At 41.3% G+C, this 24,312-nt stretch overlaps 1 protein-coding gene across 1 annotated transcript in view; it reads right to left on the bottom strand.

Annotated features, from left to right (window-relative positions):
• Positions 1 to 23,515, bottom strand: part of LOC126458959 (phospholipase B1, membrane-associated-like) — a 279,558-nt gene extending 256,043 nt beyond the window's left edge. Inside the window, exon 1 of the mRNA XM_050095828.1 lies at positions 23,327 to 23,515. The gene's annotated coding sequence lies outside the window, so the exon portion shown is untranslated. The remainder of the gene's footprint in view (positions 1 to 23,326) is intronic.
• Between the last annotated feature and the right edge of the window lie 797 nt (positions 23,516 to 24,312).

Raw genomic sequence — 24,312 nt, 5'->3', positions numbered from 1 at the left:
TACGTTTTATGTAAGTATGAAGTGTGAGAGTTCTTTTTCTAAATCTGCATCTACGTCTACATCCATACTCCGGAAGCCACCTGACGGTGTGTAGCGGAGGGTACCTTGAGTACCTCTATCGGTTCTCCCTTCTATTCCATTCTCGTATTGTTCGTGGAAAGAAGGATTGTCGGTATGCCTCTGTGTGGGCTCTAATCTCTCTGATTTTATCCTCATGGTCTCTTTGCGAGACATACGTATGAGGGAGCAATATACTGCTTGACTCCTCGGTGAAGGTATGTTCTCGAAACTTCAACAAAAGCCCGTACCGAGCTACTGAGTGTCTATCCTGCAGAGTCTTCCACTGGAGTTTATCTATCATCTCCGTACGCTTTCGCAATTATTAAATGATCCTGTAACGAAGCGCGCTGCTCTCCGTTGGATCTTCTCTATCTCTTCTATCAACCCTATCTGGTACGGATCCCACACTGCTGAGCAGTATTCAAGCAGTGGGCGAACAAGCGTACTGTAACCTACTTCCTTTGTTTTCGGCTTGCACTTCCTTTTTAGTGCAAAACCATGAAAGTTTTCTTTTCTTCCGCGCATTATGCTAATGTCATGTCACTGTAGCTGCCTGCATCTGAAAAGGAAGTCCGATAAAAATCAATATTGTATTCATGTTCAAAAATGAGAAGTAATTGTGGCGGAAGAAGAAGCATATAACGAAATTGTGTAAATCTCAACAGCATAGAGAATACACGAATAGATGTAAGTTCACTTCACCACTGATTTACAATTTATGAGATTTGTGAATTAAAAGTGAAAGACAGTTCATTAGCTGCAAAATCTACAAAAATCAAACATGAAAATAGTGTGAGTAATTTGTTTAATTATATTTTTTATGTATATATATGTGCACAAAGTGCTCTAAGATGAAGAGGTTGGCAGAAGAAAAGAATTCGTGAATTCGTGGTGAGCCGCATCAAGCCAGTCAGAAGACAGACGACTAAAAATGCAAAAAGATATTCAAGGCTACTCTTGCTTCTTCTCGGATACTCTTGGTCAGAACTGATACGCCGCCACGATACTGTACAAGCAATAGGCAGGGGCCCCCTGCTGTGGTCGAATTCTAAGGGAGTAACACTTCCCGAGCAACGCCGAGCACAGCACCAGGTCCGGCTTGCTACGGCGGGCTTTGCAGTTAATAACACCATCGAAGATATCTCTCAGCTCTCAGCGTACAGAGTCCGGAGTTCTGCTGCAATAAACACCACAAATTGTCAGTGATTCATAGACATCCGTTAGCTGAGTGGTATCTGCCAAACAGGAAGCGTTACGTAATGTGCCGTTGTAACCAGCGGGCCGCGCGCATTTATCTGATGGCGAGGACAGGCGTGGACCGGCCCGGCCGCCCGCTTTTCCGCGTGTTAGAAAGCAGAGAAACCAGCGGAGAGCCGAGCCGGGCAGAGGCCGTCCGCATACATGTCACGGGCGTCGCGCCAGACTGGGCTGGAGAACGCGTTTCTGGGGCCGCTTTTTCCGATCTACTTCCGGGCTTCCTTTTCCGGTACTGAGCAAGGTCTTCCGCTAGTCACGTGACCTGCCGCACCAGTTATGGCCGGAGTGTGTCGACGAATTTGTTAAATCTGTGTCTATCCATTGCTGCTTTGGCACTTTCGACTTGCTTCTTCTTTCTATACATTCTATCCATTCAATACTGCTCTTTCCAGAGGAAGACTATATCCGGGATTCCTACGAGTCTCACTGGAAAATAAGTCATACCTGCGTTGAGAATTTATGGCACGAAGTTTGAATATCTAAATCTATATCTACGTGGATACTCTGAAAATTACATTTAAGTGCCTGGCAGAGGGTTCATCGAACCACCTTCATAATTCTCTATTATTCGAATCTCGTATAGCGCGCGGAAAGAATGAACACCTATATCTTCCCGTATGAGCTCTGATTTCCCTTATTTTATCGTGGTGATCGTTCCTCCCTATGTAGGTCGGTGCCAACAAAATATTTTGGCATTCGGAGAAGAAAGTAGGTGATTGGAATTTCGTGAGAGGATTCCGTCGCAACGGAAAACGACTTTCATTTAATGATTTCCAGCCCAAATCCTGTATCATTTCTGTGACACTCTCTCCCATATTTCGCGATAATACAAAACGTGCTGTCTTTCTTTGAACTTTTTCGATGCACTTCGTCAGTACTACCTGGTAAGGATCCCACACCGCGCAGCAGTATTCTAAAAGAGGACGGACAAGCGTAGTGTAGGCAGTCTCCTTAGTAGGTCTGTTACGTTTTCTAAGTGTCGTGTCAATGAAACGCAGTCTTTGGTTGGCCTTCCCCACAACATTTTCTATGTGTTCCTTCCAATTTAAGTTGTTCGTAATTGCAATACCTAGGTATGTAGTTGAATTTAACGCTTTTAAATTAGACTGATTTATCGTGTAACCGAAGTTTAACGAGTTCCTTTTAGGACTAATGTGGATGACCTCAACTTTTCGTTATTCAGGATCAACTGCGACTTTTCGCACCATTCAGATAATTTTTTCTTAATCCTTTTTCACTCTTTTCTTGCAGAAATTTCAGTTACATGTCTGAGTCTGAGGTTCTAACATTACAAGACAAAGGACGGGACTATATTAATGTTTTACACAACATATACAAAACCTCCATAGCGTTAGTGAGTATGGATGAAGAAACCGATGAATTTACCACTGAAAACGGAGTAAACAAGGGTAACTCTGTATCTCCAAAACTGTTTTCAGCAGTCCTAGAAAAAGTAATGTCTAAATTGAATCGGGAAACAAAGGGAATCCAAGATATGGCAAAGAGAGTAAATAACCTGTGGTTCGCTGATGATATTGTTCTTTTTGCAAATAATGTAGAAGAACTTCAAATAATGTTAGTGGACTTCCTGGAGCTGGTCTAAGCATGAACAATGATAAAACCAAGATCATCATGAATGAATGGGCACCGGAGGAACATTTATCTGTTGGAAGTACGAAGATGCAAAGGGTCACAGAATATGCCTGCTTTGGACAAGTTGTTAATGCGAAAGGAAAACTAAATTCAGAAATATCTCGACGTTTACAGTTGGACTGACTGTTTTACGGAAGACACTTCTCGGTTTTGAAAAATACAATGTCGGCTGAGCTGAAGACGTTTTTGACCAGTTCTATGCTCGCGAATCTACCCACAAAAGCAGTAGATTTGCTCTTATACATTTTTAATCTGTCCTGGACGCACAAGGACCTCTTAGCAACATGGAAGAAGCAAGTAATAATTTCAATTCTGAAAAGTGGCAAAGATCCAAATATGGCCACTAATTATCGACTAGTTGCTTTGTCGTCATGAGTTGGCAAAACGCTGGAACGAATGTTTAAAAGGAGATTGGAATGGTAGCTTGAAAATCGTAATTTGATGCCTCGAAATCAATGCGGCTTCAGAAAAGGCAAATGGGACTATACAGAACATGTATTTTCTTGCTATGGATATTACGTCGGCCTTTCAAATGAAAGAAAGGGTGGTCGCTGCCTTTCTAGACGTTACGAGAGCTTACGATCACATTCATATACCAATTCTCATGGACAAACTGGCAGGGTTCGGAATTATTCCATGGATGTCTTATGGCAGCAGTGCTCTGATCAAGAACCATCTACATCCGTTACAAAGGAAAAATGCTCGGACCTTTTCTTGTCTCCAATGGGTTGCTTCAGGGTGCATTTTAAAGCCCCCTTATAAACCCTGTATACGCATGATCTAGAGCGCATAATCACTCTCGCAAAAATGTTCCAATATGCAGATGATGTCTGCGATTATTCCAATGGCGCTTCGTATCTTCAGGTCAAAACGGCATTGCTCAAAACCATTGCATACACTGATGAGGGGCTAATTACCAATGGGCTGAAGATTTCGTCTGAGAAATAAGTAATCTTCCCATTTTACAAGTCGACATAGGCCCTCATTGATGGCCACATTACGTGTGGAAAGTACACTTTCCCCATAAAATCTCATGCTCGATGTCTGTGGATGATTTTGGACTCTCGGTTAAGGTGAGCGCCTCACATTCTATCCATTGTTACCGTGTACGAAGAAGACCGAAATATAACTCGAACACTCACCCATGTGGGTTGGAAGCAAATCAGAGTAGTTGACTCACCAAGTACCGTGGGATTATTCGATTTCGGCTAGTTTATGACTGTCAAGTGTACCACAATGTGCCAAAGGTTCATCTCACCAAACTAGGTACTCTACAATACAGAGCCTTTTGTACCTATCTTGGAGCCTTGCGATCGACGTCCACCAACGCTCTTTTAGTGGAAGCAGGGTGATTCCCTTCATCATTAGACCCCAAATGTTATCGGATAAATTCTACATTCAAAACGTGGCCTTTATGGACAGTTATGTCTACCAAAGTAGAAACTGCATTTACCGACTATAAACTCTCTCTTACAGATGGAGTAGAGCTCCGGCTGTTTGTACCAGCTTTGACACTTGGTCACCTCTTATACTTTCTACACGAAGTTCGTCGCATTGGCCTCTTTATGAATACGATCTTCATACACTCAGCCGTAATATTACAGTTTATAATTTGAATACAAACTGTTGGAAAGGGCTAAAGTCAGTAGTGGAATCAGTTATCTCGTTGGAGCTCAGTGGGCTGGTTTTCTTGTGTATTCACCGATGGAGCCAAAATTCCACAGGGAGAGTATACTGGATGTGCATTTATCTGCCCTCAGGTTCAGATCAGGAAAACCTTCAGACTGCCCCCAAGCGCTTTTATATTTACAGCTGAGACAGTGCAACTTCCGAAAGGTGTTAAGCTTGCCTCTTCCACTTCCTTCCCTAAGGTTTTTACTGTGTCTGACCCTCAAAGCGTCCTTCAAAATATGCATCACCGGGGATGTAACAAAAAAAAAAAACTTTCAGCTATATCTTGGATGTGGTTTCGGAATATATCGGCAGCACACGGATGGGTGGGCAATCCATTTGCTGTGGGTGCCTTCCCATGCAGGTAGGCAGGTAGCCTACATAATCAGGAAGTTGATGCATTAGCGAAATAACCGACATCTTTGCGCGCTGTCCTGGATCTAAAATTACCTTACACAGACTTCTTATGTGAGCTGAATAGTCACGCAAACCAACAATGGCGAGAGATGAAGGTTTCCCAACAAACGAAAGGCGGTTATTACGCAGTGCTCCAACCTCGGATTCCTCCACAGTCGTGGTTCATGAGGACATATTTGGACCGATCCACGATTTCTACTATCATACGACTTCGCTTTAATCACATCTTCTTTTCCTCAACATCTACATCGGATCAACTTTTAGGCTTTGCCAGCATGTGATTGTGACCCTGAGCCCGAAGCTGATGTCAACCACATCTTATTTACGTGTCCCTAATTTGGTTGCGAACGGTTGGGCTTTCTGAAGACATTGCTGGGTGTGGGATACCACCTTCTCGAATCAGTTACTTCTCTTTTATTTACCAAAGACTTTCGCCTTTATAAAGTGGTTAAGTTCATTAAGAGTACTGGGCACAATCTGTAGATTTTAACTGTGTACATATTCTATTTTTCTGTTTTGATTCTGAAGGTATTTCAGGAATGGTGTGATCTGTAACTCAACACAATTTTAACTACGTTTTAGTCTATTTGTTGCAAAAATATGGTAGACATAGCTCTGACGGTTTGAGCTTTCTCTCCTTGTAATACGCATTTATGTATTCTTTCATTCAATTCTATGTACACTGTAAGTATATCTTATTCCCTGTAGTCCTGAGTAGTTAATTTCGGCTATTGTCACCGTCATATGCAGCTTTATATGTATTTCTTCGGTACGTTGTTTTCTGTCAGAATCAGATATTGTAGGACCATTAATTTTCAAAAAAAGTATAAATAACCTAGTGGGTAACGACCGAAGTTCCAAGAGCATTTTAGCGTGTGATACTGCTGTATAGAGAGAAGTCGCAAAACTAGAAAACTGTAGTGAAATGGAGGAACTGCACAGGATGGATGCTTAATGCGTTAATTGGCAGTTGACCCTCGACATACATATAATATAGTGCCCGTAAAGATGCATAAAGACTCATTATTCTACTATCACACGTTGGTAGAAAAATCACTGGAAACATGCATTCTGAGTGATTTATAGTGGAGGGACCACACAAATGCAAATGCCAGACAGGAGGAATGGTCAGGAAGTGTAGTCTACTCACGAAGAAGGTAACTTACGAAAACCGTCTTTCAGTTAACATTTGAATGTTACTTGGCAGTCTGGGATCTGTATAAACTTCGACACAGTAAATGGGAAAAAATCCATAGAAGAACAGAGCGTTTCGTTGCAGGTTCACGTAGTAGGAGCGGACGTGTTACAGAGGTGTACGTGTATCTCGCGAAAAGATCATGAAGATAAACTAAGAGGGATTAGAATTCATGCAGAGGATTACCAAAAATCGTGGATAGCTCATAGCAGTGATGGGTACGAGTGGAAATGATAGTAGTACACGAAATTCCCTCCGCCACACACCATAATGAGACTTGTAGAGTACAGACATCGAGCAGATGCACTTACATGGTATATTTAAGTGCTAGCACTAGCTTATGCCAAGTACATCTGACTGGATACGACGATTCCAAAGAAACACACGTTAAGTTGAATCTGAAAGTGGCAGTAGGCGAAACTAGTTATTAATAAAATTAAAAACGCAGTTTTGACATAAAAATATTAAAAAACTGAATTTTTGGAATTCAGCCCAAGACAGACAGGATACCCCTTCATTCGGACTTAACTACAATCTCAACACGTCTTTACCTTATCCTATGACGAACTATTTTTGAAAAGACTGCTGTAGCGTCACATTACATAAAACCATCCATGCTTATTTATGACTGAGTCACTATCGAAGAGCTTGATAATTCCTTTCAGAGAAGGGGTATTGCGCTCGTCCGCATCGTCATTTCGGTCGTTCGGCCAAAAGTTCTTCGTTTATTTTATTTGCCGGGTAACATAAGAGGATCACAAGGCAAACCTCATTCTTATTTGTGAATAGTTCGCATCTACAATGCGAAGCCAGTGTGGTGAGGAAACTAGACAGTTCATTAATCGCGACAGAAATCAGCTCTGACATTAAAAGATTTTTTTTTAATCGAAGAAGGACATAGCAAAATTTAGAAGGAATTTTAACACAGCACCTTCGGAATTTTAATCTTTTTTTACTCTCTTGAAGAAACGATTTTTCCAGGAGGCCGTTGCATAATTTGCCGGTCATTCATGAACTCATTGCCGTTGAATCTAGCAGACTGTCGCGAGCGTCTGTTCATTCACAGAGCATCCACCAACTTTTCTCCCAGCAGAAGGTCATGACAGAACTCTCCGATTTCATCCACTACATGTTCTGCACCCGCCTGCTACCATTCGGGAACTGTAGCCAGAAAATTCCGCATCTCTTATGCAACAAAGTGACGGGGTTCAATGGCAGTCCTTTACGTGCTGTTCTCAGTCCGTCTAGACTCATCTGGCATTACCTCTTCTCGTCAGATGACGTCCGTCTAAGGCTAGGCATCAAATCTCTCGAAAACATTAATTGAACACTTGATGAGATTATTAACCTAAGGCATGCATGATTAGACTACGCGATATACTTAACGTCTTGCAATGATTGTATTTTGATATTACCGAAATAGACGTTCCTAAGGCTACTTAGATAAGGCCACCCATGACTGAATGAAGAGCGCAGATGTGACGCGAAGAACGCAAAGAAGGTTCGATTTCTGGTAGCGCAAAAAAATTTCCTTTTTCTTTGTTTTTCTTTTTATTGTTACTAAGGCCGAAAGTAACGACTGAGGTAGCGCTCTTTCTGTCGTGCCTGCGGCGAGTATTTTAATTTATGCCATGAAAATAGCTTTAAAACTGGACTGCTGCAATTTTTCGACTCTTAGGTTCAATGTTTCTTCATCAAAACAGCAACTATTTCAGTGACGTTAGTGGCAAGCGTTTTATGATACAAGTGAATTATCACAGCTGCAAGATGTAATTATTTAGAATAAATTCAACAATACTAGTCAGTAGCATCGACAAAGACCGTAACATAAAAAAGGTTCAATAAGCGGCTGCTAACGTGTGGACAATTTCGTAAGTAATTTTTTTCCTCGGCAAGTTATAGGCAAATGTGGCGTAATGAAATTCGTACCCAAGTGTTCGTGAAAGGTTTATTATTTAAAACAATTCGTTTCCTGTATTGCAATTATAGCTGAGAGTGAGGAGCCCGTTTACTGAATACTTCGGTGGCTGATCCACAGCGACAAATAATGTAAAAATCCATTCGTCTTAAGACGAATCGAAAATTGCGATAATCAAACATCAGTAGTATTGAAGTTTTTGTAATGCGGTCACTGCTATAGAAAGCGTAACTCTAGCCCGCACATGTTCCTGAACTCGTAAACCAGCCACAAATGGGGCTGGACTTTCTCTTTGCAGAATAGTTGGAGCCGCAGCAGAGAATTGGAACCAACCGAATTATGTTCTTAGTCGACGAAATGAAATTTAGTTTTATCAGTTATCACATCATGTGTGCTAAAAGCTATTTATGCTACGTGACTGTGTTTTTTTTATTTAAATTTGTTTTCTTTGGGAACAGTTAGAAACATTGTAGGACTGCAACGCGCGGCTATTCGTTATATTGTTCGTCTGTCATACAATGACCACGACAGTCTTAATTATTATTGCTGTTACATAGTCTTCGGACATTTAGTTGTGTCTCGTGTTGGGATAAAAGTTTCACTAAATATTGCACAATGTGGTTATGCAGTCGGCCGCTGTGGCCGAGCGGTTCTAGGCGATTCAGTCAGGAACTGCGCTGCTGCTACGGTCGCAGGTTCGAATCCTGCCTCAGGCATGGATGTGTATGATGTTCTTAGGTTAGTTAAGTTTAAGTAGCTTTAAGTCTAGGAGACTGATGACCTCAGATGGTAAGTCCCATAGTGCTTAGAGCAACTTGAACCATTTTTGTAATTATGCCTCCAACTGGACTGGCAGTCGTTGTTCACTTCTTTTTCTTAGTCGTCACTTATTAAATTATCATCACATGCAATTATAAGTTGTAAAAATATTATCCACGTAGGCCGTTCAACACCTATATTTTTAATGTTAGTTGGTAACTTTACAGAGAGTGTCAGTCGTTTGTTGGATTAACGTCTACGTAATCAAAACGTCTGAGCTCTTCATTAGAACTGCGTGTTCGCTCGGATAAACAAATTTCCAAGAATAGCTTTCTGTGATCCAATTTTTACTTTCAGAAAGTGTACAGCCGTCAGAAATATCCTCTCTGGTGAACAAACAATACGGCAGTATTCGAATGAACCGTGTTTTTTTTATCCTTGGATGAAAAAGTTTACAAGTGACCGCAAAATTGCAACCGACTAGTAATGCGACGGCCGTTCCGTATCAGTACTATCCACCTAGGTATCGCAAGATCTTATTGATTCAGTTAACCAAGAAACCGGCGACTTACAGTGAAAAATTAATGTAAAGTGTGGAGTAAGTGTTGACACATCTCACTCCGCCTCTGAAAGAAATTGAATTGCTATAAGAATGTCGATTGTGGGTTCCCAGAGAACTTACCGATACGTTCCACATCATTACGAAATGTCGTATTAATGTAATTTAGTTGCACCTATTTCAAAAGTAGCGAATGTGATACATTTTAGGACAGGATTTTAGCCTGTGAAGAAACTTGGATACATCATTTTCAGCTGGAATCCCTGCGTCGAAGTTTGCAGCGGAAACACCAAGCACTGCCTGCCTGTAAGAAATTCAAATCCCATCCATTGGCTAGTAACATTCTGTTAACTAACTTCTGAAGTACCCATGGTCCAGTTTTCTGTGATTTTATGGAAGAACATTTCACTATCAAACCAGGCGTGATTGAGAAGATAGTCAATTCTGCGATGGAGAGGAAATGCTCAAGATAGCAGAAGAAAGGCATACTGCTTCTTCGAGACAACAAGCGACCACACACAACACATCTGGACCTGGAAAGTATTGACGAAGCGTGTCGGGAGGTCCTGCTTCATCCTCCTTACAGTCTCACTCTTTAATTTCGAAATTTTTTCTGCGTGGTCTGATGAAAGAAGCTTTGTGTGGCGTCAAGTTCAAAGGAAACGAAGAGCTAACAAAAAAGTAAAGAAGAATACTGACCTCGAGTTCGAGGTAAAGAACTGTTCGCTGAAGCGATTAAGAAGCTTCGTGAGACAGCGTAAGTGCTTAAAAGTTGCAGATTAAGTGGAAAAGCCATCGAAAATTTTTTATGATGTAACAAATCATTTCTGTTGCACGGCGATTAGCTATTTATCGTTGTATTACTATTGTTTTAGCAACGCACCCACCAAATTTCTCGCAGATGTGTTCAAACACTGTTCTCACAATCGGCAGAACGTTTATAGAACTCTGTCTGACCATCAGGACTTACTTTTTCCCGAATGATAGTCCTTTTGAGTGTCCACGGTCAGTTTCCGGCCCAATACTTTTCCATTTCAAATTACTTCTTCGTCGACTGGACGATGAAACCAAATTTTTCTTTCTATTTTTGACAACATATCATTTCAGCACACCTCAGACAATGATTTTTAATCAACCCAGTACCTTCCTGAGTCAGTCGAATTATTGGTAAAGGATCTGGGTCTCAATACCTTAGGCAGGGTGGACACTGATTTTATGAATGAAAGCGGCAATTTTTCCATCTAGGCTGTACATTTATTAAGATACCTTATTAGTTACACAACTATTTTCAGTGTAAGAAAAGCCACTTTGGAGTGCTTATTGAAAGCAAGTGGTCATACTCATGAAACAGCTACCTCAAAGGGTGCGCAACCTTTCGTGATGGTTTGCAAACCACAGTATAAATCACCAGTTGTCAAAATACCACAAATAGCAGCGTTTCTATTAGTATTTGTAAACTATCGCGAACGACAGTATATCGAAAGAGTTCGCTGCCACGTACATGTCTAGGGCGCTTTGCGCTAGCGCCTGCAGGCACTGGAAGATGATGTTTTTAACTTCAATAAATTGTGTAACTATGACGACGAGTTAATAAATACGCATAATAAATAAAAAATTGAACACATCACTAAGATTAATTTTATTACTAACTGTTATTCGTATCTGTGATACGTGTGTTACCTTTACGTGTCATTTAAACACTGTCCATGGTGGCCCATCATCATAAAAATATAGTTTTAGTCGATGTTCTCTCCAAGTTTTCCAGCTGCGGTGGAATGATGGATGGGCGACGATATCTTCATGAAATGAGTGCCGAACCCCAAGTACTGTTAAAATTCTATCCCTCGTCCGTGTTTTCCGAAGTCTTTAATTTGATAGACGTCATAATTACGCTCTCCCAGAAATTTATCATTTGCGCCATGATCTTAGTGTCGGCACGTTTCACTTCAAGATTCTATTCGTGGCAGTGCTCGGTGACAGGTTTTTGCTTGGTTGTTTTAGGCCAGTAATTCCCACCCTGTGGGTAATTATCCTTGAGGGTAAAATGGAAATTTCTGATGGGTAAGAACGAAACGCTTTCGATGTAGATTTAGTGACCGTTCTAAATTAATTTGTTAAAAATAACCTCGATCATCGAAATTTTGGTGGATTTTAATATCTAACACATGATTATCAGCAGCTCCCATTTGATATCTACTGATCGATAAAAGCTTCCTCTAGATATTTACGTGCATTTCTGTCTTCAGCAGTATGAGTCGATATTGCTCCTGTATATCTTATAATGTCTCTCCCTACCTACCACAAGTTCGTCTTTTCAGTCTTTTATTATTTCTTGGAATTCGCATAATCTTCCTTTGGTCATATACCATCCATCTTCCTGGGTACCGTCTTTCCCACCTACACATTCTTTTTGTCCATGTCACAGCTATGTCTCCTATTCTATTCGTTCACTATTCCATTAATTTACTTCCCTGCCTCTCCCAGTAGCCCGCAACGTGCATCTCTCCATTAGTTTATGAGCGATCCTCAAATTTTGAGGGGTCTTCGTGTTACAGTATCACGTCGCACTGTCATGAGTCAGAACTGTTAATACAAACTGTTTGTTAGCGTTCAGTTTCATACAAGACTAAACGCTGCAGTTTGAAAATTGAATTACGTTACCAACAGCACCCAAGGTCAGATATGCTCTTCTATTTGTTGATTTTGCTGTCCATCCAGTGGTAGTTTTTACTTGTCATCAGTAATAAATCCTAATAGGGTGGTTTCATAAGTCTGACAAAAAAGCAACAAAAATCTTTGTTTCCTAAACAACTCACATAGTTTTTGAAACAGACTCTGTTGAGGGTTGTACACTTGGTCCAGCGATTCTCCATCTTTTCATTGCATCGGAAAATTATGTTCTGTCAAACTCTGTAAAAAAGTCGTTGACTGCAACTATCACTTCCTCATTTCATGAATTTTTTTTCCAAGTTAGGGAACAGAAAGACGTCACTTTGGTCTGATGAACAGAGTGGATGAGGACCCAGTTCAAAGACCTATGGGATGGATCATAATCCTGGTGAAAGGGCACTTTTTTTGCTAGCCAAACTTTTTTTTTAATTTTGAGCCAGCGCAAGTTTCAAACGGTGCAACAATCAAGCATAATAGAATCGGGTTATGGTTCACCTTTTTCGCCAAGTAATCTACGAGGGTTATTCTTTGGGAATCCCAAAAAACAGTGGCCATCACCTTACCAGCTGACAAAATGATCTTGGCCTTCTTCAGTGCATTTTCACCAGATTTGGTTCATTGTTTTCAGTGCCGTTTAGACTCTGGCTTGTAATGTGTTTCATCAATAGTCACAGATCGTTGCAAAAATTCTTGCAGATCGCGATTAAATATCGCCAGACACTGTGTTGACATGTTCTGCCGGATACGGTTTCGGTCGACTATGGGGAATCACGGCACCCACCTCCCACATATCTTCTTCACAGCCAGTTATTTGTGCAGAATAGTGTGCACTCGCTTAATTGAGACGCCCACAGTCTTAGTAATCTCACGAATTTTTATTCATCGATATGCATTAGCGTATCATGGATTTTGACGATTTCCTTTGTGGTGACCTCAATTGGACGGCCAGAGCACGCTTTTTCTTCGGTGCTTCTCAAACCAAGTTTAAATTCGCCAACTCAAAAGTAAATGGTCTTCAATGATGATGTAGCATACAAGTAAATTTCAATCATTTCTGCTTTGATTTTGCGGCAGTCCAAAAAAGTTTAATAACAGTACGAAACTCGGTTTTCTATATTTTCAGTCACAGTCGACGCACTCACTAATTCAGACGGCTGTCAACATTAAGATATACGCTGTACGTTTTTGAAATTCTTTACACTATCCAAGGAATAATTATGCTTACCAACCATGAAGGTGAAACAAAAATATTCCATTCTTTCAAGGACGTTCACCAGACTTGTCAGACCACTCTCATATTTTCTTCAAATTTAGAAAATTTACCTAGTTTCCGAGATCAGTTTCAATGAATGACGGAACATTTTCAGGTAGTGAAATTCGAGCGAAAGTGCAATTTCTTGCGTCTTGCAAAGGCAACACACTATAAGCAGATTTTCATACAACAGAACTCATTGTTGTAGCGACCAATCTGTAGCTATTCATTGGGAGAACCGTTAAACATATCGATTCTATTTGCCATGTCTTATGGGTGTTAAACTAGACATTTAACTACGATATCTGTGAACAGTAACGAACTGAATTAACTTCGTACATGACTTTCTGTGTCAGTGGAAGACCAAACCAAATACAAAAATGAATAGTTAGAAATAAGTAGAACCAAAAACCCTCTGACTCATTACTTCGGTGTAAAAAAAGCGTCAGTTTGGTTGTTTTAACACTAACTAATTATGATTTACTTTAGAGATAGGAGTGTTAATTTTTTGATAGTGTAAATTTTAATTAGGTGACAAAATTTGTTTAGAGTACTGGATGAAATATAATGTCGTTCAGGAGTAATGGTCTCAAAAAGGTTCGGAACCATTGTTTTTAAGCAAATGTGTTACTGATATTTGGTGCATCTGAGACATAACAGAAGAGAGAAATCAAGAATCCCTTACCTACCTTGCGCTTTGTCGGGGAAGAGTAGCCTATAGAAATGAAGATATCGAAAAATTTAATAAAGAGAGCTGGCTCTGAAAAACAAAAGAGCCTCAAGGGGCAAAGTGGTCGTCGGGTGTCGAATTCTGCTATAAATAGTGGTCGAAACCAACAGTAACCCACAGTGTGAAAGTAGTCCGGGCAGCAAGTACACATAACAGCACAAACTGCAGCACCTGAAGAAGACGACAGGGGTTACTCGTCGAAATATTGTGTATAACATGGGAAAAACAGCGCGGCTTAAACACTCGGAAGCACACCTTACAATTAATTACACCATTTAAAAGCTGAGAGACGACACTGAAATTATTCTTGTCCATTCACAGTTACTGAAAAGCAATTTTCTCATAAGCCTAGCTTAAAGAAATAGTTATTTAAAACTTTCTGTAAATTTCTTTGTGATATTTTACGGTTATCAGATACGTCCATTTCACTTACAAGTTTGAAATTCAGACGGCTGACGAGAACATCTTTCTACTAGCAAAATGACTACCAGTTAGCACTTGAGAGGGTTGTGTGAAATAATCTGCAACAGACACTCAGCGTAGAAGACAGGCGATTTTACACGTTGTTTCGGGCCGTGCAACACTGTGGGTTTCGTTGGCTTTCTCTGGCACAGCCTGATGTCTGGGTCAATGCGAGATCACCAGAGACGTAGCAGTTACGTAAGGATCCGACCAGGAGGCAGCGCTTAGCGAAACATCACGAAAACTGCATGATATAATTAGTGAAATCTTGATTCCGGGCAAACGCTCTTTAAAACTTCAGCACATCCTGTTACAGGAGAACACGTCAGGGGCCACTCGATTCAGGTAGCTTACGAAATCACAGTTTGGGTTTTCCAGCGGAGACCTGGTTTCGCTTACTCGTGGTGAGAACAGGAACCTGTTGCTAAACTCCCCGCGCAACTTTACGTCTGCTCACGAGCTGATGTTAAGGCGACGCAGGCACAAGCTCCACTCGAAACGTAGTCAGGCGCTAAAGTATTCAGTGATGTCAGGAATATATATAGGTTGTAAACTAAGCAATTTTTAACAAGATAGTAAAGAAGCTAATGACGCTTGTAACGAACAGTCGATGAAAATCACATCGCTATGTTTACTCCTTCTGTTATTTAGGCTCACTCACTTTCTGTCCAGAACGTAGACTGGCATAAAACACCGGTTTAGTAACACAGTGGCCTTCTTAACAAAACTTTTCTAAAATTCGTCGGTACTGACGATGACTTCAGCAGAATACCCATTTATGAATACCAGATAATATTCCTTAACACTTCTGGAAAATTTATTAGTGATCTTTTATCAGACGCCATTTAATGTCTATTCTCTATAGTTAACAGAACTGTAGGTCACACCAAGTCCATATGTACGTCACACGTAAGTGGTTACCCTTTTGTGTCACATAAAATCAAAGTTTGCCAGTGCGGTTGCTACTGAAGTAAGTGAAACTGAAACGAGTTTAAAAGACTGCATTGGACACGTCAGTTAAAAATGGTTCAAATGGCTCTGAGCACTATGGGACTTAACATCTGTGGTCATCAGTCCCCTAGAACTTAGAACTACTTAAACCTAACTAACCAAAGGACATCACACACATCCATGCCCGAGGCAGGATTCGAACCTGCGACCGTAGCGGTCACACGGTTCCAGACTGAAGCGCCTACAACCGCTCGGCCACACCGGCCGGCTTCGTCAGTACAAGTGCCACTATTTTTGGAAAATTATGGTGAGTCAAGACTTTAAATCTATTTGATAGTGTTTCCATGAACACTGTGGAAAGCATTTTGCGGACATGAATTGTGTGTGTGTGAACCCATTATGGGACTTAACTGCTAAGGTCATCAGTCCCTAAGCTTACACACTACTTAACCTAAATTATCCTAATGACAAACACACATACCCATGCCCGAGGGAGGACTGGAACCTCCGCCGGGACCAGCCGCACGGACATGAATTACTGAGTTGCTAGTATATATAGATAAATATGACTTTTATACATAACGTAAGAGATATGGAAAACGAATAGTTCAATGGAACACATTATGACATTGAAACAACGTCAGGACCCTCCAGACACCTTGACTGTATTGTTAGTAGTTACTGAAGCGTTTCTCTACATTTCAACCACAGATACAGGATTACAAAGAGCACATCAATAAATATGTGTTATATGTGTTAACTGACATAGTCCGATTGCACTCTCTAGTTTTTCTTATTTTTATGTCATTTATTTATTTATTTCCTAATTTTTTGAATCGCCTTCTGCCGTGTTTGATACGACTCGCCTCGAATTCCTCTGCTATACCAACCTCTTCCTCTTAGAGTAGCACCTCCACCTACGTCCTGAAGTATTCGTTGAATGTATTCCATCAATCTCTGTCTTCCTCTACAGTGTTCACCCTCTGCAGCTCCCTCTAAAACCACAGAAGTTAACACATGTCCTATCGTCCTTTTCCTTCGTCATGTTAATATGTCCATATGCTCTTTCTTCGCTGCTTCTGCAGAGAACCTTCCCATTCCATATCTCATCAGCCCACCTAATTTTCAACATTCTTCTGTACCACCACATCTCAAGTACTTCAGTTCCCTTCTGTTCCAGTTTTCCCACAGTCCATGATTCACAACCATATAATTTTATGCCCCAAAGATATGTTATCCGAAATTTCTTCCTCAAATTAAGGCCTATATTCGCTACTAATAGACCTCTTTTAGCCAGGAACGCCCTCTTTGCCTGTTCTACCCTGGTTGCTTTAATCCGTCATAGGTTTTATGCTTCCAAGCTTGCAGAAATCCTTAACTTCATGACTACCAATTTTGATGTTAAGTTTCTCGCCATTCTTATCTCTGTTACTTCTCATTACGTTAAATTACAGCAAAATAAAGAGTTTTACGCATGGTGGCTTAGGGTGAAGATAATGGGAAAGATATTTGTTGATATACCTCAAGCAAAAAAAAAAAAAAAAATTACATCACCACTGACACATATTCCAATTAGTTACTGCTAGTTGATTGTTGGAACTGTCTCCTGTATTTTTGCATATGTTTGCCAACTATATTATTCTTCTAACGTTCATTCTTTGCCCGTTAATTTCTAATGACACTTCTTTTGTCCAGTTCGATACAATGTCACAGTTCTACACTCTAACAACAACGTAGACGATGCTTTACAGGTATTTTCCAAGCAGTGTCGGATCGCTGCCTCTAGAACACGGGTACGAAAAACTGTATCTCTGACGGATAAATTGTGGTGCAAAGGTGTGGCCGACCTAGCGGCTCACAACTATGAGAACTAGTGTCTTCAATGGGCACATAAGTAAATGACCAGGTATCTCATGTGACGCAGTTCTAAACTACCTAACGAACGTTATCTGTAACAAAATTGTTCATAATAATGAATCGATCTTGTTTCCAGCATAATACACATTTAAGTTCTACCCTCACAAAGTTTCGGTGGCTGTAATGGTAGACTTAAAAACCTTTTTTGCAGGAGGAAATGGAGAAGATGAAAAGATAATAACGCGGCGTGATGGATCGGTGGAAAACAAAATGGTACGACAAAACAAAAAGGGTACTAGTGACAGGAACGTCGGTAGTCGCCGACGGGTGGCAACCAGTAGCTTTTGTGCGATGGATTGATAACAAATGTTTGTCTAGGTAAAAGTGTAAACGGATCTGTCGTCAACTTTTCAGACTTCAAAGAAGCTTTCCAGCACACCTATCAGGAGAAAACAATATCGCGGAGGAATAGCTTAGCCAAAGCCTAGGTACTGTTTTCAGGATCAGTCGTTGATTCTGCTGCGACACGTGCTCTTCTGTAAAACTTTCTGACAGACTAAAACGCTAAGCCGAACTGTAGCTCGGGCCTTTAACGTTACCTTTCGTGACCATTGCTCTGAGATGTACTGCTTTAAGGTCTCTTTAATCACTCAGATATTTACATAGGCTGGTTTGTACAGTGCTTATGAATGAATCGTTGACTGAAAAAATTTTCGTTACTACTGTGTTCAGCCCGTACGAAGTTCGGCGGCGGTTGCATTGAATTAGACCAGATGTGGACACCAGACCAAGGGATTTAGCACTTCAATATGGCACGTCATTTTTCCGGACAGCTGTGGCTAAACAATGAAAATGACATCACAGTAGAAAACTGGCAATAAGCACCGTTCCTGCCAGTTGCCAAGTACCTCAATGTTGCTATAAGTCTTTAACAAGAACTTTTTGATTTTTTCATTACATAATATTAATGTTCTCATTACCCTTACATACAGTGTAACATACTGCAGCAACACGAAGAATCTCTCTTCATCCTAGGTAACTAAACCAGTCCTCTTTTTCAGGTTTTAGCTCCTTCAAAAGTTTAACATACGCAGTCATTACACCTGTTAGTAGCCACCGCTTTCTCCATACTATCCGTAATGATCTTTATCTTTTTATAACTTCCGAAATAATAACACTAGGCAGAATAATTATCTGACCATGGCTAGAAAATACACGGCACTCTCGGACTACTGAAACATGAATGTACGAAACATGAGCATGTAAAGGGTCCTTTAGTTTAAACTGTTCGTGCCGGTATAGTTCGGTGAGCGCATCGCTCGTGAACGGAAAGGTTCCTGGTTCGAGTTCCTGTCCGACACGCAGTATCGATCTTCCAGAAGTTTAAAAGAAGACCACACGTTGCAAAGCGAAGTATTCCGTCTATAAAGGGTACATTCAGAAATGATGTTCTGCCATCGGATTACAAAGACAGCTAACATACCTAAGTCAGACGAACTAATGACTTAAAGTTTCCAACCATTTCAGTGCATGAAGATAAAACAGAAATCAACCAGAAGGTTGGATCCACTGCCCAATTTCTTTCCTACGCATTGTCCTACTGGAGGTGGCATAAGGTTGTTTCCACCAGATCTTTGAACTGAATTACCCAGCCAATTACGTGGGGACCTAAAGTTTAACTGGACTCCCTACCAAGGAATAACTCATCATCTTTTTTATTTATAAACGCTGCCAGAGGACAAAAAGATGACAAGTGACAGATAGTAAACATCTTGGAACTAATCGAGGATCGCCCACGAGATTATCTGGTACTTTATACCTGTATCACCGAGCCGCAACTGCTTATTTTGTGCAAACGCTGATAGTGAAATGATGTAATATTCTCACTATCAATAGTTCCGCTTCGTAGAAAGTATTCGTTCATTCTGTGAAACATGCGTACCTGAGTTTTCAGGTTAAGTTATTGTTCTAAACATCGTACATTTGAAAGCAGCGAAAGATTAGATAATTGTATTAGTCCTTCCAAACATGGAAAGGTTACCTGCAGGGTCTGTTGTAGTTGTAAAGTAGTTAAACGCAAACTGAAGTCAGTAATCGAACTCTTACTTCAGTGAGTCAAAATTCCCTCAAACAACATACAAAAAAGTAATAAGTATCTTGTTAAGATGGCTGAAAAATTTTTCATACAGAAATTTGAAAAACAATCTCTCGTATTTCTATATGAGAAACGTTGCTATGCTGTTTCAAAATGGATTCCTGCTGAAATGCTGTATCGTTCTAACCGAATTCGTACCAGTTACGATCCAGTTTAAGATAAAGGCAATACATGTTGGCGCCGTTAGTTATTCTGTTCGAAATATGTTTCTTGAAAGCTGGCTGTTAGACATATTATTGATCACTAGATGTTATACAGCGTGTTCCGAAAGTATTCGTTCAGATTAATACAAGCGGTAGAGACTTCAAAATAAATATATTAGTTCCGAAAATAGGGTTGCTGACGGCAGTTTCTGACGCTAAGGACGATTTACACAGAGGCTAATTTATCATACTAACTACAGCTGTGGCATTCACAGAAACTGCTCGAATGCCCGACCACTGGTCTGTATGCTTTTCATGTCCATTTCGAAGATTCCTGGCGTGCCCGCAATGATATCAGCGGCGACGGCAATTCTATCGACGAGGTCGTGTTCTGTTTCCACAACGCTTTCATACACCATCTGCTTCATACGCCCCCAGAAGAAGAAATTCAGACACGTGAGCTAAGGTGACCTCAGATGATTCCACACAGCAAAGCAGTAATGGGCTTGCGCTCCGTCGTGGTAGAAGTACATTCTTTGCCTAACATTCAGAGATACATCCTCCAGCAGTTCTGACGACACATATTCTGTAATCAGAGCGATTTTGAATGTCAGTGCACGTTCCTAGTCAGTGACACCGACACAGCAACTTACATCAGCAACATTAACAAACTGTTCCCTAACATTATAAGCTGACGTCAGAGACCGTATATTCCTCATCGAAATACATTTACTTTGATATTCTCTACCTCCTGTGCGAATCTGAACGAATAGTTTCGGAAGATACTGTAGATTAAAGTCACCCGCCGTGTATTTCTATTTCTACGACGTCTGTTCAAAAAATTCAGGAACATTCGTAATATCGCGCCAGTGGTGTGTTGGAGCGAAATGCTGTTGGCTTCCTTGCACGGGCCTGTTTTTAATGTGTAGAGTTAGAGGAGCAACGCATCTGCATTAAATGTCGCGTGAAACTCACGATAAGTAATGCAGGAAGCCTATGGTGATGAGTAATTAATCCGTACTCGGTGTTACAAATGGTTCACACGGTTTAAAAATGGCCTGATGAAAGTTAATGATAACCCTCGTTATGGAGAGCCTCCGACGTCTACCGAGGACTGTCGTGTCAGGAACATCAACGAAATTGTCCGAGAGCTTGCAGGAGAATGTAACATTTCAGTTGGATCATGTCATGAAATCCTGACACAGTATCTTGGAATGCATCATGTTGCTGAAAAGTTCCTACCACGGCTCATGAATAAAGACGAGAAAGATCTTCCCCTAGCAGTCGGTGAAAATCTTTTGGATGGCGCAAATGAGAAAGCGATGTCCCTTAACGGAATCATAACTGGTGATGAGAAGTGGGTCTTCTGTTTTAGTGTTGAAAACAAGGTTCATTCTTCACAATAGGTCGGGAAATGTTTTCCAAGACCAGAAAAAGCTCGTCAGGTCAAGTGTCACAGCCATGCTGATAATTATCTTTGACTTTGAAGTATTAGTTCATTGTGAAATCGTGCCACAGAGACAAATGCCACAGGGTCAGACCATTAATGGTACTATCAGGATGGGTTGCGACGCCTCCGAGAAAATATTGGTTAAGGAAACGGCCTGAAATGTAGGGAGATGATTCATGGTTCTTGTACGACGATAACGCACTCAGATATTCATCCCAATTGATAAGTGACTACTGCAGAAAAAACGAAAACACTGTGTTGCTGCATCATCTGTATTCTCTAGAGCTGACTCCTGCTGACTATTTTTATTTCAGAGTTGAAAACCCTGCTCAAAGGACGAAGATTTCGAACGGTAGACGAGATAAAAGAAAATTAGCAGAACGGCGAATCGCGCGATCCAGCAGGAGGCGTACCAAGACTGCTTCCGCAAATAGAAGCGACGTTGGGAGCGGTGTATCAGTTGTCGAGGTGAGTATTTCGAAGGAGACGATTGCACAATAAGTAAAAGGTAAAGGTAGAAAAATTTTGTGGGCAAAGTTCCTGAGCTTTTTCAACAGACCTCCTAACGTAAAGGTTGTCAGAAACTACTGTAGGGATTTTTATATGGTTTTCACTAAAAGATAGAAAGATTCAGGAGAAAAGTGCGTGTGTACAATTTTTAAATATTGCACTGACTTAAGTATGATGATGTTTTCGATCAAGCGGTGCGTCTTCAGAACAGTACAGGCGTACGTTGCTTGAATCGTTTAACTGATACTACGGTATTCTGCTACCTAATACGAAATGCAAACCTACGTTTCTAGCATTTGTAGACTTAGAGAAAGCTTTTGACAATGTTGACTGGAATACTCTCTTTCAAATTCTGAAGGTGGCAGGGGTAAAATACAGGGAGCGAAAGGCTATTTACAATTTGTACAGAAACCAGATGGCAGTTATAAGAGTCGAGGGACACGAAAGGGAAGCAGTGGTTGGGAAGGGAGTGAGACGGGTTGTAGCCTCTCCCCGATGTTATTCAATCTGTATATTGAGCAAGCAGTAAAGGAAACAAAAGAAAAATCGGAGTAGGAATTAAAATCCATGGAGAGGAAATAAAAACTTTTGAGGTTTGCCGATGACATTGTAATTCGGTCAGAGACAGCAAAGGACCTGGAACAGCAGCTGAACGGAATGGACAGTGTCTTGAAAGGAGGATATAAGATGAACATCAACCAAAGCAAAACGAGAATAACGGAATGTAGTCGAATTAAATCGGGTTATGCTGCGGGAATTAGATTAGGAAATGAGACGCTTAAAGTAGTAAATGAGTTTTGCTGTTTGGTGAACAAAATAACTGATGATGGTCGAAGTAGAGAGGATATAAAATGTAGCCTGGCAATGGCAAGGAAAGCGTTTCTGAAGAAGAGAAATTTGCTAACATCGAGTATTGATTTAAGTGTCAGGAAGTCGTTTCTGAAAGTATTTCTATGGAGTGTAGCCATGTATGGAAGTGAAACATGGACGATAAATAATTTGGATAAGAAGAGAATAGAAGCTTTCGAAATGTGGTTCTACAAAAGAATGCTGAAGATTATATGGGTAGATCACATAACTAATGAGGAGGTATTGAATTGGATTGGGGAGAAGAGGAGTTTGTGGCACAACTTGACTAGAAGAAGGGATCGGTTGGTAGGACATTCTGAGGCAACAAGGGATCACTAATTTAGTATTGGAGGGCAGCGTGGAAGGTAAAAATCGTAGAGGGAGACCAAGAGATGAATACACCAAGCAGATTCAGAAGGATGTAGGTTGCATTAGGATTTAGGAGATGAAGAAGCTTGCACAGAATAGAGTAGCATGGAGAGCTGCATCAAACCAGTCTTAGGACTGAAGACCACAACAACAATAACAAATGCCGTTCTCTGAATTTTAATCTTAACTCTAACTCAATGGCCCATAAATATAATTGCCACTGATCAGACCAGTCGTCCGACCGTAGATAGTTAATACAACTCATGCGTAGCCGAAGGCGGCTAGACAACTTCTATAGCAACATATCAGATTACGTTCAGTGACTGATCAGTTGAATTCGTAACACAAGAGATGATCCCGTCTTAAAGTGACACAGTGAAACTTCCTAAGAGACCTACCACAATGAGGAGAGTTGTTTAATAGAAAGACGTTTGCGTACCTTGATGAGTAACCGATGACGAGTAGCTACGCTGCCCGTAGGTTGCCGGTGCTGTGCTGGTGCTGCCGTGTGATGACTCAAGTCGCAGGTGGCACAGCCTAGACGCACGGACACACTCGCGCAGTTGTACACAAACGTACGCCGCTGCCGGCACAGTGAGTGGTGTGGTCTGTATGTCCGCAGTAGCGGGCGCCACGGCAGCGAGTGCCGCTGCTGGAGGCTGGGCCGGCGTGCAGACCGCGGCGGGCTGCTCGCTCCCCGCCCCTGCTGAAGTCAGCCAACACCGGCCGAGGCGCGCGGCAGCCGGATTACGGCGCTATCGCTCAGCTGCTCAGGTTACGACGGTCACCAAGACAGCAAAATCATGTGTGCGCCGTCCAACGAAAGTGAAACTGGCTGCAAGTGCACTACAGGCTTGGATATGCAAATGATTAGCATTTCAGTGCAACCTCACGACGTAGGGAGTAAATGGCATCAGCATTCCACTCACGGTGTTCTATTTACCTTGATCACTCCCAAATAACTTGAAAGGGTCCTGTAGCCACCTTTCATTAGTCCGGTAGCCCATTTTCACTAGCATTTCTCTTTCTTTTCCTTGTTTATCTTTTCTCATAATTCTCATAGTGGTGTGATTGAATGAATGTGGTTGTGTGTCAAGCTGCTAGACGGTGCCGTAGTCTGCTGCAGAAAGTCTGCGATAGTGATACAGATTCAGCAGCAATTGTCCAGAATAGCCAACTCTCGTAGTGGTCAAGTAGGCAAAGAGGTTTGTGCTGCTTGTGAGAAATCCACCTGCGTTAGGCTGATGGCGGAAATGGCATCCTTGGGTTTTCCGAGCCCCGCGGAGCGTGGAGGAGGCTGGAGAGGAAAAAGGGAGGCAGTCTGCCGCCGGCACGGGAAGCGTCCACAGCTGTGCTCCAGTCGAAGGGTGAGTTAGACTGACCACGTGGCGCGTTGTTACTTGGCGAGAGGAAAGCTGTTAGCTT

This window comes from Schistocerca serialis, chromosome 1 (genome assembly GCF_023864345.2).
Source record: "Schistocerca serialis cubense isolate TAMUIC-IGC-003099 chromosome 1, iqSchSeri2.2, whole genome shotgun sequence".
Classification (NCBI taxonomy): Eukaryota; Metazoa; Arthropoda; class Insecta; order Orthoptera; family Acrididae; genus Schistocerca; species Schistocerca serialis.
This window is presented reverse-complemented; position numbering and strand designations above follow the sequence as displayed.